This window comes from Pteropus medius, unplaced genomic scaffold (genome assembly GCF_902729225.1).
Source record: "Pteropus medius unplaced genomic scaffold, Ma_sr-lr_union100, whole genome shotgun sequence".
In the NCBI taxonomy this organism is placed as follows: domain Eukaryota; kingdom Metazoa; phylum Chordata; class Mammalia; order Chiroptera; family Pteropodidae; genus Pteropus; species Pteropus medius.
In genome coordinates this window covers 4,718,073-4,735,606 of record NW_024354498.1, presented here as the reverse complement: position 1 = coordinate 4,735,606, position 17,534 = coordinate 4,718,073, and the positions used below count along the sequence as shown (strand labels likewise).

General features: G+C 39.9%; 1 pseudogene; it reads right to left on the bottom strand.

Moving 5' to 3' along the window:
- Window positions 1-3,657: 3,657 nt before the first annotated feature.
- Window positions 3,658-3,776, bottom strand: LOC120594324 (uncharacterized; annotated as a pseudogene).
- Between the last annotated feature and the right edge of the window lie 13,758 nt (window positions 3,777-17,534).

The following is a 17,534-nucleotide window of genomic DNA, read 5'->3' as shown; positions in this document are numbered from 1 at the left end:
TAAAAATGTGGGACTGGAGTCTGGGTAGAAGCCACAGATGTAGACTTGGGAGTCATCAATATAAAGTTTATATTTAAAGCCATTGGAAAGGAATGCTCTGTGTGGAGGAGGATCACGGAAGAGAGAAGAGGACTTCAGACCAACACTTGGAAAACACCTGTAGCTATGAGGCAGCAAGACAAAGAGCCAGTAAGAGACAGGCATGACTTCATATGGGTGGGAGGAAAACTGAGAGAGTATGAAGCTTTGAACACTATGGAGAAAACAAGGGTAAGGAGGTCCTTAGATTTGGTGACCAGGAAGTCTTCATACTATTCCCCCCTTGCTCTAGCTGCTGCTACAGCTACTGCTGTGCCTTTTCATTTGTTTGCTTTTAATCTTTATAAAGTTCTTTGGTTACTTTTGGAGTCATGCCAATTTGCAGGACTGTTATCACCCTGGCAGCTGCTAAGAACATTCTCTACCACCCCACAGAAATACTCAGGACAGAGTACTTAATGAGCACATACTAATTATAGGCCCATCAGTCAAAATTATGACCAAAATAGCAGGCTTTCAAAAGTCAGCTGAAGGTACACGTGTCAAAGGATAAAGCAGTCACACAAATGGAAAGAGAGAAGAAAAAGAGATTCTTTTTAAAACCAGTAAGTTATATAAATATCTAATTGTTATGTTATATATCTGAAACAAATATTGTATGTCAACTATAATTGAAAATTAATTTTAAAAAATAATTATACAGAATTGGATGGCTAAGGTTTCATGACTCGATGTACTGAACTTTCCTTCATGCTACCACTTACAATTCCATTTAAGGCTCCTTTTCAAGGCTACTGGAGAAAAATCATGAGGAAAAAGAAAGGGGAAGAATAGGGAGGGTAAGCAAGTTCTGTGGATAGAGATGCTAAAAAAAAGTCTAGGATGATTTCATTAGCTTGCCCTACACGCACTATGAGCAGGGAGTAAAGCAACATATATACCATGTGTCATTAGGTACACAGCAACAAGCCTCAAATACGTAGTGAATGTTCTTCCACAAGATAAATATTTATCATGTTTTTACTTTATTCCAAGCAAAGGAAAGATAATTAACCCTGCAGAAAACAACACATCATCAACATAAAAAGTCAAAAGGCAATGGAAAATGAGAGCATGAAATGGGTGATAAAGAAGTACAATGAATAACTTCCAAACCAGGTGAAACAAACAAAAAAATGAGATAAACAGGAACAAGAAAATAAAAATTAAACCCAAATATATTAGTAATCTGTTTTTAATCACTATCTTTAATAAATAAGTAATGTGTTTATATTGGGTGAGTAAAAAACAAAAGCTAGACATAGACTATTTACAAAAGGCACACCTAAAGCCCAACACACATAAGCTAAAATAAAAAGAATGAGAAAATACTAGAGAAATAACAACAAAAAAAGTCTATCTGGCAAAATTGATATCAGACAAAATAGAATTTGAAGAGGAAAGACTTAGTAGGAATAAAGCAGCACCTCACTTGATAATAAAATGATCAACTATAGGGGTTCAGAACAAGTCTCCCCCAATGTGCCACCCACCCTGGCATGTAGATTATTTCCAGCTGAAAACAATTAAAGCCCAACGAGCTCAAGAAGAGTTTTATTTTTACCTCCCCCTTTACCAGCCTAAAGGAATTCAGAAAGAAAAACCTGCTTCAGGAAGGGAACCTCAGCATATTCGCCTCAGTTTAGGAAGAGTGTGGCAGACAGGGAAGAACCAGGCAAGACTGCTGATTAGATGCCCTTCTGTGTCCCATTGTTTCTGGGTGGCCCGGCAAGAATTTGTTAATCAAATGTTTGCTCCTTTTCATCTACCTGTGAATTGCAGACCTTCCCTTTGGAGTCCCAGACCGCAGCATCCCTCTCCTTAGTCCAGAATGGCTGTCAGCCCCAACCACCCAGTGTGTCCTGGGCTCCCAGGTTCCTAGGGAGCCCACATATGTACATACATAATATATCTGGTCATTTCTTCTGTTAATCTGTCTCATGTTAATCTGATTATTAGTCTAGCCAGAATTTAGAAAGGTGAGAGGGAAATTATTTTTCTGCCCCCGCACCACCAAGAAGCTGTAACAATTCTGAACCCGTATGCATTGAGTAATGTGGTTTTAAATTTTATAAAGCAACATTTTTATAACAGATTCAGCATCAGAGGAGATTTTAGTTAATGACTTTCAAAAAGTTATTAGTAAGGTGGCCAAGAGTTATATATGTATGTATACGTGTGTGCGTGTGTGTGTATGTATATATGTGTATATATATGTGTGTGTGTATATATATGCAAAGATTTCATCCACACTAAAAACACAGCTTGATCTAATATTTATACACAGATTACACTCACCAAATAGAGAACACATTCATTTTGAGATCATATGGAACATCTACAAAATTTGACTACATACTAAGTAGGCTATAAAGAGAATCCCAACCTTGCATTCCTGATGAAGAGAGATCTGTTACTGTTGGCTCTGTTTAGTCCAGAGACTGGGACAGTCAGAGCCTCCATGTGGCCAAGTCAGGAGCGGCTGACCAACTGTCCCAACTGAGATCATGTTCAGCTTCCAATAAGGCTTTCGGATGAATCAGAAGACATGACATAAACTAAATCACTGAAAATGCCACATTTTGGGGTTCAGAAGCAAAACCACTTAAAAGACAATAAAATGACAAATGACTGTGATAGTTTTATTTTCCAGTTTACTGCTTTGGTTCATTTTTCTATCTGGTTGCAAACTGTCAAATCATTTCAACTGCCATCTTTCATTTCTGTTGTACTTTCACAGATATTATTAATTCACTAGATCCTCACAATAAGCCTGTGAAGTTCAAAAAGTATTAGCATTCTTATTTCTAAATTCAAGTAAATGAAACCTGCCTCTTGCCCATTGCCAGAAATAAAAACAAAAACAATTCTTTAATGGTAGAAGTGCCAGATTGTATTGGAAAATATCTGAATATTATTCTGGATAACTAATAGCATCTTCGTAGCACCCACTCATATCTCTAACCCACCACCATAAAGCCACTATTTTGCCACTAGGGCAGCAGGCTGAAGGTGCTGGGAAATTAAGGCACCCCTAAAAGTCTCCACCCCAGAACTGATAGGATTTGGTATATAAATTCTTCAGTTTCATTGCCCTCAAGCGGGTGAACTTTGAGATACATTTTCTACAGCACTTCCCAGAGATCCCCAGCAGGCTTAACCTCCAGTAGCACCCTATATTGCCCCCTTCCTTGTCTCATTTCCCCACTACTACCTTCAGTGTTTCCTTCACCTTCCAATTAAATGATTTGCATTTGAATCTTTGTCTTGGGCCTTATTTCTGCAAGAACCCTAACTAAGATAATCTTACCTTCTTAAAAAAAGTATACAGCACGTGTTACACAATTTCTACTTATTGCTTAACATCAGAGATAATTTAGTCATTAATACTTGGTTTTGATTTCCTAAAATGTAGTGAATTCATGGTAAAATGTAACCAATGAACATAGTATTTAGTGAGTACCCCAGGATGCATAGCTGGGTACTAATGACCTTATTTACAACAGAACACCACAGAGGAAGTGCTGTACTGGGTTTACTGCAGAGGGAGAAAGTAAAGAAGAGTAGAATTTTTGTTAAAGCCTACAGCACCTGGTCTTCCTAGGTGGTCTCTCATCCAAGTACTAATTAGGACCGACCCTGCTTAGCTTCTGAGATCAGACAATATCGGGCATGATCAGGGTAGCATGGCCGTAGACATGAGTAGAATATTTAAGGTTGGAATTTAGTAAGGATGTGGGGCTAGGGTGGGGTTATTCTTCACATTAGGGGTGTCACAAGTGACTTGTGTGTGCTCTGAAAAAACATGTGGGTCAACTCTCTCAAGCCTCCTTGGGACTGCAGCAGGGTTTCACATGGCCCTGGGATTGCAACACTCAGTATTGCCACTGTTTTCAGTGGGGTCTGGTAGACCTTCCATGAAATCAGCAACCTTGTCTGGGCAAAACTGCCCACTCTCTGTAAGATCAGAGATCAGCCTGGCTCCAGACTGCCCAATTCTATAGCTCATGCCACTCATGGAGGAAATTAAGGAACATTTCTTCTGCCCTTTATTCTTTTCTAGATGATTTGCAACTATTCATTGCTCATTCCATACAATAGTCAATGAAGAAAGGCAGGGGAAAGCTGGGATATTTGTGGATAGGTTACTCAGTTCAAATTGCCCCTTCTACCATCCTCATACCCTTCCTTGAACAGAAGAAAGTCTCAGAAGATCATGCCAAATCTTCTTTTGAAGTGACAGACAGGACAATGGAAAATATTTCAGAAGGATCTTTTATTTTCAGAAAGAATTTAAGATATTGCTTCACCTCTGTCTTTTAAATAGCTTTATAGTGATTTGGGGGTTAGAGTTAAGTTCCCCTTCCTGCATTGTATCCATGTTTTAAAAGGCCAAATACATTCTAAGATAAATAAGGCTTTATCCCCAGGAAATGTGCTTCTGAGTTCTTTGCAATGCGTGGGCTCTGCTTCTGGGACCATTATTTTTCTTCTCCAGTGGGATAATATTGTCCCCTTGTCAGTATAAATGAAGCACATATTAAAAACTGTGGCAAGGAGGGAAACAAAGAAAATCAGAGGGAAACGATTGTTTAAAATAACAGCCAGAAGAGAATTCCTTTGTTCTTTCTTGTCCTTGTTCCAGAAAGTGTCTAGTGCAGGCAGAAAGGGCAGTGTTCTTGCTCAGTCACAGTCAGGATGGAGGCTCAGCAGTTAGCATTACAAACCTTTTTTTTTTCATCTTTTACTGTTTTCACACTTCACATTCCATATTTGGAAGCCTAGCAATGTCTCACCTTGGCTAGAGACAAGAGAGGGACTGTAGACCAATAGTTTCCAAGGGGCAAATTCCTTTTTATGCAAAATACATCTCATTTGAATCTTCAACATATAAAACAGATTTAAAAGTAGTATATTATTTAAGTTTATTTTATAAGTTCTAAGTCAGATAAGAAGCATCCAAAGCTTACCAAAACAAACAAACAAACAAAAAAACAAGAAAAAGGAAAGAAAAAGAAAAAATGGAGAAAAGAAAAAAACCTACAACTGTATGTAATATGATGCTGACACAATAAGAGCTATTATGAGTTCCCTTATTTGGGGACGATGACATTTAATTGAATGTGGTATACATGAGCTGGGACAGTGTTTTACATGCGCACCAATTCACAGGCCTGAATTACCAAAAAGAAAAAGCACAAAAAATCTAAACAAAACAAAAACACATGACAAAACTGTAACCTTTCAAAATAATGACACATTTATAAGAATGTGACTCAAATAAACAAATTAACATGCCATAAAGAAAAGCTGTGTATTGGATGCTACCCAGACCCTCCACTCCAGGATGGACACACCCATCTCCCAGCAGTTGTGTGTTTGAGGCTGACAGCTTCCAGCTGAGGCCCCATCTGAGAACTGCTGTTAGCCAAAGAAAGCAGACTCACGGAAGTTCACACCCCTGTCCTGGGGTAGCTCACATCCAATGATTGATGGGTGAGGAGGCATAAAGTCCTGGTCCCCTTGCCTCAAGGAGGACAACAGGGAAGGGGCAGCCCTGCTGCAGAACTCCTGTGATTTGGGTTGAGGCCTTTGTTGAGACAGCATCATAGCTCCGCTCCCCCACCCCCACCCCTGCTGCTGAATCCTGCTGCCTTCATTCCCTTACAAGGGCACTCCTCATTTAACTTCTGCATGTGAGCGTCTGTATCAGTGTCTCAGACATTTGAAGATACAATGAATGCCCACATAGCCTACACCTGAATCCAATAAGTGCTCTCATTTCGCTACATTGACTTTAACTCCCTCTCTTCATATTTACATATTTATAAAATATATATATTTCCCCAAATTTTTATTCTGAAAATTGTAAAACCAACAAAAAGAATAATACCACATACACTCATATACTCCGAGATTCAATAATTCTTAGCATTCTGACATACTTTATCTCTCCCTCTGTTTTCTTTCTGCTACACCATTTGAAAGGATGATTGAAGACATATCACTTGTCTCCTAAATACTTCTGCATGCATCTCACAAGAATAAATGCAATCTACACCATCACAATACTATCACACCTACAAAGATTAACAATAATTCCATTAATTACACATTTTTAATTTTCTCTAATGATGTTTTCAATGATACTATAATCAAAAATTGGTAAAACCCTTGGTTCTTTTAGAATGTAGTTTGAAAATCACTTTTCTAGAGTAATACTTAAAGATCACATATCCATCTGAAAAAGAAAAAGGATCAGTCTTTAATTCGATCCATGACCTTTTTATTATAGAAAGAGTAACTGACAAAGCTTGACTCCCTCTGCCTCCCACAGACCTAAATAATATTCTATAGATTTGTGGATCAGACCCATCACGTATTAGAATACTTACCTGCATACCCAGGTACATGCTAAGGTCTATGAATTACTTAATATCCTTTAATAATTGACAAACTAGTAAGTGTACTTATATGAACACTTCTATTCTCAAGGCCACAGGTTGTAAATTTGGTAACGGCTTTGCTTATTAGGCTGGTATTCTTATGCAGAGCAAAAGGGTTTTTAAACAATAATTACTCTTGGAACCCGGTCAGTCAGTCCAGGATGCTGCATTGCCAGGCACCACAAAAACATATCAAGGTGTTATATCTTAAGCAGACATCATTCATTACTTAAGTAACCAACAATTAGATTGAAAACATAAGTACTAATAAAGTGATATCCACTAAAATGTATATTTCATTTCAGAAACATCACTTTTTAAAAAGTGACTAACTTGGAAACTCATTTAAGTAGCTCTATGAAAAAACTGAAGTGCTGAGACCAGCCAACATGTTATATATAAGCTAGATGTTGTGCATGCCTCCTCTAGCAACCACACCAAAATTACAACCAAACTACAGAGCAACCATCACTGGGAGTCACCTGAGGTCTGGCTGAATAGAAGTCCTACAACTGGGGACACACAGAAGAGGCTGCTAGGAGGGGCAGACCCCTAAACAGCCAGTCCCACAACCATGTGTGGTGGTCAAGAATCTGGAGGGTTATCTTGGCTGCAGAGTCCCTTCCACCCCAGGAGCGAGGGGTCCCAGCTCCACACTAGGGTCCACACCCCAGGGTTCCAGGGCCCGGAAGAGAAGTCCCCACAACCTCTGGCTGTGAAAACCAGCAGAGATTGTGGCTCAGAAAGACGGAGGGCTGCAGGAGTCGCAGGTGTTCCTCTTAAAGGGCCTGGCCTTACTCACTGATGGACTTGCTTCCTCTGAGCTCCAGTGCTAGGGCAGCAGCTCGAAAGGCACCAGAGACACAAGAGGAGACACTGAGTTGTCAGGCTACAGGGTGAGGGCTGGAGGGGAGGCTTTCTCTGGAACAGAAGGGCTGGCAGTATCCATTGTTCTTTTGTTGAGCCCTCCACCCTCCCAGCCTACAGATGCAGACGGCTGCCATATCTGAATTGCCATCAGCCTGGAAAACACAGGTTGCTTCACCCAGGGAATTCCCTGAGACTCTTCCCCTCCCAACGTGTGGGCCCACCCAAGCCACCTACAGTGGTTTATTCCATGCAAATGGCCTGGCTCAAATCATGCTGCGAACTTTCCTAAAATCTCTCAAAGGCTCATAAAACCCAAAGAAGCAGCATCTGGCTTCGGCATGCCCCATACCTCTTGCTGAGCGGCCCCAAGCCCAGCTCTAGCATAAACCGGCCTCAGTTTCTGGCTTGGCCTCTTGAGGCGCCTATAAACCCAGCACAGGTGGCAGCCATCTGCACATTGCTTGATTACTTTTACCAGGTGGCCCCGAAAGTGCACAGGCTGCGGCTGAACTTGGCCTGCAGCTGGGCCCCTCCCAGTAAGCTCCTGGACCAGCATACCCAGTGGCCTGCTTTGATCTAGGGCTGCACCTGAGGAGGACACACCCAAAAGTCAGACTGGGCAGGCAACAAAGCCATGCTAAGTGAATACCGCTCCATAGAGTCAGCCCCTCACCTGCCAAGCCTCACAACCAATCAGCCCAAGGGTCAATCCCTCCCATCGAAGTGGAAACAGCCACCAAGGCTCAAATACACCAGGAGAGCACACACGACTCACACAAGAGACACACCTTGAGCACTTGGCTCAGGTGACCAGGGAAGACTGTGCCTCTGGACCCCACAGGACACCTACTACATAAGGCTACTCCACTAAGACTGGGAGACTTAGGAGCCCTACTTAAGATATAGAAACAGACACAGGGAGGCATCCAAAATGGGGAGACAAAGACACATGTTCCACATGAAAGAACAGAACACAGCTCCAGACAAAAAACTAAACAAAATGGAGACGAGCAATCTACCAGATGCAGAGTTTAAAACACTGGTGATAAGGATGCTCAACGAACTTAGGGGAAGAGTAGATGAACTCAGTGAGAACTTTAACAAAGAGATTAAAAAAAAACATAAAAATGGAGATGGAAAACATAAAAGGGACCCAGTCAGAAATGAAGAATGTAATATCTGAGATGAAGAGTACATTAGAGGGAATCAACAGAATGGATGAAGCGAAGGATCGAATCAGTAATTTAGAGGATGGGGTAGCAGAGGACACCCAATCAGAACAGCAACAAGAAAAAACAATCCAAAAAAAATGAGAATAGTTTAAGGGTCCTCTGGGACAACATTAAGTGTAACAACATTCACATCATAGGGATACCAGGAGGAGAGAGAGCAAGGAATTGAAAACCTATTTCATGATATAATGACTGAGAACTTCTCTAACCTGGTGAAGGAAATAGACATACAAGCCCAGGAAGCTCAGAGAGTCCTAAACAAGATGAACCCAAAGAGGCCCACACCAAGACACATCATCATTAAAATGCCAAAAGTTAAAAACAAAGAGAGAATCCTAAAAGCAGCAAGAGAAAGAAGCTAATTACTTACAAAGGTACTCCCATAAGAATGTCAGCTGATTTTTCAATAGAAACTTTGCAGGCCTAAAGGGCTTTCTAAAAAATCAAACAGATGAAAAGCAAGGAACTACAATCAAGATTACTCTACACAGCAAAGCTATCATTTAGAATCGAAGGACAGATAAAGAGCTCCCCAGACACGAAAAAGCTAAAGGAGTTCATCACCACCAAGCCAGCATTACAAGAAATGTTGGAGGGACTTCTTTAAGAAGAAGAAAAAATATGTATCAAAAACATGAATAAAGAATGGAAATAACTACATATCTATCAAAAAGTACTTAAAATGAAAAAGAATTAAATGCTCTAATCAAAAGGTAAGGTGGCTGCATGGATAAGAAAACAAGATTCCTACATATGCTGCCTACAAGAGACTCACTTCAGATTAAAAGACACACAGAGACTAAAAATAAAGGGATGGAAAAAGATATTTCATAATGGACCTAGAGGGTAATGTGCTGAGTGGAGTAAGTCAGTTAAAGACAAATGCCATATGATTTCACATACATGTGGAATCTAAAGAACAAAATAAACAAAAGAAAAAATAGAAACATACTCATAGATACTGAGAACATTTTGAGGGTTAATGCTGGGAGGGGTTGGGGGGCTGTGTGAGAAAGGGGGAAGGGATTAAGAAGTACAAAATGGTTATTTACGAAATAGACATGGAGGTATAAAGGACAGCATAAGGAATACAGTCAACAATATTGTAATAACTATGTATGATGTCAGATGCGCATTAGATTTATTGGGGTGATCACTTTGTGAGATATATAGATATCTAATTACTATGTTGTGCACCTGAAACTAATATAATATTGTATGCCAAGTATAATTGAAAAATAAAAAATATTTAAAAATTTGAAGTGTCCACATTCTTGAAAAATGGAGTATATTAGTGATGCAAAAGTACAGGGTCCTCCTCAAGTTGGGCTTGGATGGTCTTGTTCAAGTCAGATATCTCAGTTGAGCAGGGCCCCTACCTGGCCATTTAGGGATAAGTTTAATACATTGGACCAAGAGCATGCAGTGCTCACTCTGGCTCTTGCTCTCATATATCACTCTTCCTGTGTTTGAGATGGGAAAAGAAAAGAAACCTACCATTGCCTTCATGTTGAAGGCTGGTGGCTGGGATTTCTTTTAAATAGACATCTGAAGTAGCTTTTGTTTAGAAAAACAACAGCAAGGATTTCAAGGATTAAAAAGCAAGTATTTCAAGGGTCATTCCACTAAAAGGGAAGTTTATTCCACTAAACACAACCCACTGTGGTCCAGTTACCACTTCCCAAGCCTGATCTGGATGCCAAAGGTGATTCTTGAAGTAGTCATTTGAGACTGATTGATGGGAGGCCAGTGCTCTCCTTGTAGCCAGAGGGAAAGTTATTCCCATTCCCATAGACTGTCCCTAAATCTCTCTAACTTACAAGGCAAGGGAAAACCAGTCACTCTGTACTTCTCAACGCAGTGAGCTAAGCAGAGCAGAGCTAAAGTTACTAGAGCTACTTTCAAATATTTTTGAATTGTAACTTAAGAAATGCATTTTACGTGGTGACCCAGTTCCTACATACAGTATAGTTACAAAACTGAGAAAATGTTTTCCAAAATATTGTCCCCTGATATTTTCTATTCTATTTCATTTTTTAAAATTCTAATCCCAACTCATTAACTGACCCACTGATAGGAAATGACCCAATGCTAGAAGACCAAGACCAAAACTGTATTTTTGAACTAGACTGGATTCACAGATCTGTGGCTATGGCTTAATTTAGAGCTGACTAAAATCCCATTGTTTAACCAAAAGAATCTTTATTCACAAGATGTCTAATTGAAATCTCAAGACCATAACTGCATAACTGTCCCTTTTAGCACTTTTCTTCCAGATCAAGTATTCCATTTTCTGTTAATATTAGTGGAATTAAAATCAGCTTATTTTTCATTATGCATACATTCACATTGTTGTTGATTCAAACAATAATGCCTCTCCTCATCTATTTCTATCCACTGCCCAGAATAGCCACAGTAAATATCCAGACAAGTGTTCCATCGTTTATAATGCATTCACATATTACACACAACCACACATATGGTTTTTAATAATGTAAATGGGATTGTATTACATTTACTGTTCTATGACTTGCTGTTTAAACTTAAGAGATATGCCTCTGTGAGTCAGGACATAATTTTCAAATAGGTTTATTTAGACTGACTACATTCTTTTTTTCAATAGTACTTGAGGTATCATTTATATAGTAAACGCATATAACTTCAGTTCAGCTATAGAACTTTTTACATATGTGAACCCCCTGTATGACCTCCATCCAGATCAATATGTAGAACATTTCCATGGCTCCAGAAAGGCTCCCTTATGTCTTTTCCAGTCAACATCACCCCCACAAAGGGAACTACTACTCACACTTCTGACACCATGCAATTTTTTTGTCAAACTTCACATTCAAGGACTCATATAGTAGCTATTCTTCTATCTGGATTCTTTCATGCAACATATTTTTGAGATTCACCCATGTCTTTGCATGTATTGTTAGTTTTGTGGGGTTTTTGCTTTTGTTTTTGTTGCTGAGTGGTATTCCCACCACAATTTGGGTCGTTTCTAGTTTCGGGCTCTTGTACATAAAGCTACCATGAACATTCTCTTAGAAATCTTTCTGTGGACATATGCACTCATTTCTCTTGAGAATATATTTATAATTGTCAGGTCATAGGTAGTGTATGTTTAATTTTATTTGAGACTACCAAACATTTCCCTCAGTGACTATACCATTTTATACTATCAGCAGTGTATGGCATTCCAGTTATTCCAATTCTTGTCAATACTTTGTATTGCCAGTCTTTACATTGTCAGCCATTCTGGTGAGTGTATGCTGGTATCTCATTATAATTTGAATTTGCATTTTCCTGATGACCAATGATGTTGAGCAGTTTTTCATGTGCTTATTGGCCATTGCTACATCTTTTATGAAGTACCCAGTTCAAGAATTTTGCCCATTTTTAAATTGGGTTATTCAACTTTAATTGATTTATAGAATTTTTAATATATAATAGATATAAGTCCTCTATCAGACATATGAATTGTGAATATTTTCAGTCTATGGCTTGCCTTTCACTAGAATAATTTGCCACATTCTTTATAATAGATGCATATTTTCCCACTGTCATAGCAGCTTATGTTACCAGTTCTCTATTAATGGATATTTACACTCAGGGAAAAATCTGTACTTCAGTGGAAAACTGTACATTGTTTAGAGCACACTGTTCTTGGTTGTCTGTTTCTGATTTTTCACTCTGTAAATGGTATATAACTGATAGCAATGCAAAATAAATTCTTATCTAATTCTTATTCTATGCAAATAAATCATCTGGTGGTGATTTGATTGACATCCCTCCTCAACTGTGGAAGAAGCCAATTTTGCCTCCATTTGTACTTTCATTTTAATACTTCTAATCTATAAATATGTTTATCCTTTGGATTGTCCTTTGAAATGGTTGTGACATCTTACCAGTTCCCTCATTAGCAATGCATTCAATAAAATCTCTAACATATGGTCATTTTATATCTGTATGAGAACCATAATTTTACCTTTGAAAAAGATTATTCCTTAACACATCATTTCCAATGTTTTATGCTGTTACAGAGGATGCTGCAACCCTTATTGCACATACAACTTTGTATAGAAGTCTCTCTCAAGACTAGGAAGTCCTCATGCTCTCTCACGCTCCAACTCAAACCAACTTCGAGGAATGGATTTAACAGGTGTAGCTACACGAAGGCATAGAGGATGAATACAGATAGAACCTATTTTAACAGGGGGAATGATAAAATTAGGCTCAAACCAAACAAATCAAACTAATGGTGGAATTTCAAGCATGGTAAGGAAGGAGGAATGAGAAATGCCTTTGTTTATTGGGCACCTACTTCTCCCAGGCACTGAAGACGCAGTTTGAGGCTAGAAGGGGAGATGAATACTTGAGCAATTAAGTAATGTGAAGACAGGCTCTGTGTGCTCTAATACACTGACTGGAGAAAAAGGAGTTTATCAATCTCTGGTCCTCAGGTTATGGTCTCTGAAAGCTTTCAGAGTGCCTGGAAATGCTTTCATGCAGAAACAGCCTTTTATAGTTGAAAGAGAAAAGACAAAATAAAGTCTTGATCTTCATTCTTTTCACATAAGAATACCCATTCTGATAACAAAGATGTTCAACTTTATTGCTAAAAACATCTGAAATATTCATTAAACTGCTTCTGGCTAGATGTGGGAATGGCACAATCGACTTGTAAGTTCCCTCAATTTCTAATAGCATCTGACTCCTGGGGTGGTGAGAGGATTAAATGCATTCTAGTACTACTCAGGGGTCTGTTAAAAAACAGAACCATGCTATGTATATCAGGTATAAAGATTTTTAGCATAGGAATTAGTGGTTTATGGGACTATGTAAAGAGGTATAGGAAAGACAAGGTCAAAGAACGTATCACCAAGGATCAAGACAATAGACACTAGAGACCTCAACTTAAAGCACCGAGATGGAAAATTCTGGAAAGACTACTGGAAAGCTATTGAAGAATCTTTGAGAATCCCCTCAACTACCCCCACCCATCTGCAGCAGAGAATTTCATAATTCTCATGAGTTACTCAGGAAGTTTCTGTAAATCTCATGTCTGCCTGTGTGCCTGCTTATGGAGAGAAACAACTTCTACTTTTCTCAGTCTTCAGATTCATGCAAGTTCCTCTTATCAACAAACTCTAAACCGGAACCAGACTGAGACAGGGGTTCTGGGAAATGTGGTTTTCAGCTTCTCTTCTGCAGAGATTCTAGAATGGGGGTGGTGATGCTGAATTGAGACCTGCACACAGCTGGGGATCACTGAGTGGTAATCATCATCATCACCATTCATGAAGCGGCAAATGCTCAACCTCATGAAGTTTGAAAGTGCTATTTTTCTGCTAGGATTTCTGTCCATCACACAGCCTCCCCTTTTCCCACACTTCATTGTGCAGGGGCCAAATAAGGACTCAGCAGGCACAGTCCTAGAAGAAAACTGCTGAATAATTCAGCAGTATTGAAAAATATATGAAAGGATTTATAGTTTTGTGTTAACATCCCTTGGATAAAGTGAGACTTGTGGTCTAGTCCTGGCTTTGGTGCTAGCAGCTCTATGGTTTTGGGCAAACAACTGAACTTTCTCGAAACTTAGTTTATTGAAAAATTCAAAAGGCTATGATACTGAGAAGAGCCCATCATCCTTGGGGTGTTCTTTCCAAGAATGCATAACCTCAGTCTAATCACGAGAACATATCAGACAAACCCAAATTGAGGAACATTCTACAAAGTGACTGACCAGTATTCTTCAAAAGTGTCACGATCGGGGGTAAAAAAAAGAAAGACTGAGAACTGCCACAAATTGGAGGAGATTAAGGAGACATAAGAATTAAATGCAATACGGGATCTTGAATTGAATCCTGGAAGCGAAAAAGAGCTTCAGTGGAAAACCTGGTGAAATACAAATAAAGTCCAAAGTTTATAATAGTATTGTACTGATGTTAACTTCTGAGTTTTGATCATTGTACCATGGTTATGAAAGCTGGTAACATTTAGGGGAAGCTGGGGGAAGGGTGTATGGGAACTCTATACTATTTTTGCAACTCTTCCCTAAGTCCAAAATAATCCCAAGATAAAATGCTAAAAAATAAAAGTGTGCTATTTAAATAATATGAAAATTGTAATGGCCAACAAATATATGAAAAGATGCTCAACATCACTAGCTATTAGGGAAATTGAAATCAAAACTACAATGAGATATCATCTCACACCTGTTAGAATGGCTATAATCAACAGGACAAGTAATAACAAACGTTGGAGAGGATGCGGAGAAAAAGGAACCCTCATCCACTGCTGGTGGGACCACAAATTGGTACAGCCACTATGGAAAACAGTATGGAGAATCCTCAAAAAACTGAGAATTGATCTACCATATGATCCAGCAATCCCTCTACTGAGTATTTACCCTAAAGACTTGAAAACCCATATCCAAAAAGATATTTGCACACCGATGTTCATAGCAGCATTATTCACAGTGGCCAAGACATGGATGCAACCAAAGTGTCCTATGATAGATGATTGGCTTAAGAAGCTGTGGTACATATATACAATGGAATATTACTCAGCCATAAGAACAGATGAAATACGGCCATTTGCAACAACATGGATGGAACTCGAGATAATTATGCTAAGCGAAATAAACCAGACAGAAAAAGTTGAAAATCACACGATTTCACTAATATGTGGGATATAAACCTAAAAGCAACAAATGAGCAGGACAATCAAACAGAGACGCATGGACATGGACCATATACTAGTGGTTACCAGAGGACTATAGACTAGTGGTCACTAGTGGGGTAGGGCAGGAGCAGGGAGGGGGACAGGTTAAAAGGTGTCAAATATAGTGGGATAGGAGGAGGGTGAAGTGGGTAAAGGGGATCAAATATATGGTAGCTGAAAGAAACTGGACTTTAGGTGATAAACACAATAGAATATACAGATGTCAAATGATAATGTACATCTGAAAATTATATAATTGTATTAACCAATGTTATCCCAATAAACAATTTAAAAAAAGATTAAGTAATAAAAAAATAATAATATGAAAGTTGAATTCATCATTTTGAATATAGCCGGTCTTGCACAGAAGTATATGGAGAACTGGATAAAACACATTTCCTGTGATGGAAAATAATGTAGCAGCAATAAAACCATTCCCATGAGCTTAATGAAGACCTGGAAGGAGCAGAGACAGGAGCTGAATGGGTATTGTGGACAGGAATAATGTCCACAATAATGGCTCTGGGCCAATGACTAAAGACCAGATGAGACAGATATCTCAGCTGATGATGACTAAGAAAAACAAGAACCAAATTCTGAATCCCTCTCCCCAGTTTGGCATTGTGTAAGACCCCTAAAACTTAGAAGCAATTGAGAAAAGGATGAAAATCCCATTGGTATTCTCCTAAATCTATGTCCTTTCATGTTTTGTGTCCTTTCTTGCATGCCTGGTCAACTCAAAAATCTTGAATGACTAAGGTGAACTTTCTACTCCTAGTGTATGGAGGCTCAAAACAAAATGCAGAGTGGCGCCACCAAGATAGCGACATAGCTCCTGACTTGGTTCTCCTTCCTGACTTGGTTCTCCTTGCCCCCCATGAGAACAACTCATGTAGAAGACACCACTGGGAGAATCCTAGAACAGGGGTGAGGTGGAAGCACCCTGCACTACAGAGACCAAGACAGACTGCATTAGAAGGGTAGGAGAAGTGGCTACAGGCTGACCACATCGCCTGCCCCAGGCCATCACAGCAACCTGTGGGGAGGTCTCCCTGGAGCCTCTGGTCCCTCCAGTGGGAAGAAAGCCCAGGGTACAACCAGCCCCCAAGCATTGTGCATGCTTTGTGGGAGCCCCTACTCTGGCCTTGCCCCAGCAGCCTACAGGAGAATCTGCAGGGCTCAACCACTGTGAATCTAAGATGAGGAAGAGAGGAGGGGCTCGCAATAACCAGCACAGGGATCTTGGTCAACTGAGTTCCTACCTGCAGCACTCAAGTAATAATCCCAGCCAGCAGCTTTGCTCATCTGCAGAACCACGTTGGGGTGCACTCTGACCAGGGAACTCATTGGGGTGCAGGTCCGCCAAATTCAGTGAGGAGTTTTGCCTGCTTTAAAGCCTGGTTTGCCCACATCAAGGCAGGGTGCTGAGTCACTGCAGCTCTGCTGAGAGCGGCTCCAGGGCCCATGGGCCAGAGAGGCTGCTGGGAACACCTGGAAACCTCACTGGAGCCTAGTAGGTGGTGCTGCCTACCCCAGAGCAAAGCCAGTACCTGGCGCAAAGGCTTCCTTTGCTCTGTCCAGACACAGAGATCAACTCATAGCCAAGGCTGAGGGTAGGTCCTGGCCCCTCCAGACCAGAAGACCTGCTTGAAAAAACTGCGAGTTGCCTGTACTAGCCCCACCTGGTCACACAGAGGAAAGTGGGCTGAAACATAGCTCCACCGGGGCTCCCGGCCCCATCTGACCACAAGGACTGGTGAGAACACCTGGAAGCTGTGCAATCAAAACAGAAATTACGTTGTTATAGAAAAAGTAATATTTTTCGCCCACCTGTGTTGGTATACTAAGATTTGTACCTATCACCTATCAATCTTCCAAATCAATTTTACTAATTATTTGAGATTAGCAATTATTCTGTCTTAAAGTGGACAAGCAGATTTTTTACCATGGTGAAAAAGGTCATCTCAAATTTTACATATTGTGAGTTAAAATAAGTTAAGGTGAAGGAAGCGGTGACAAGAACTTTACTCCCACACCAGAGCGAATGTAGTTATTGCCACTGTTGCAGAATGCTGCAGAGATATCACAGTACTGCCCCATTTATCTGAGGTTTCCCTTTCTATGGCCATAGTTACCCACACTCAACAAAGGTCTGAAAATATTGAATGGAAAATTCCAG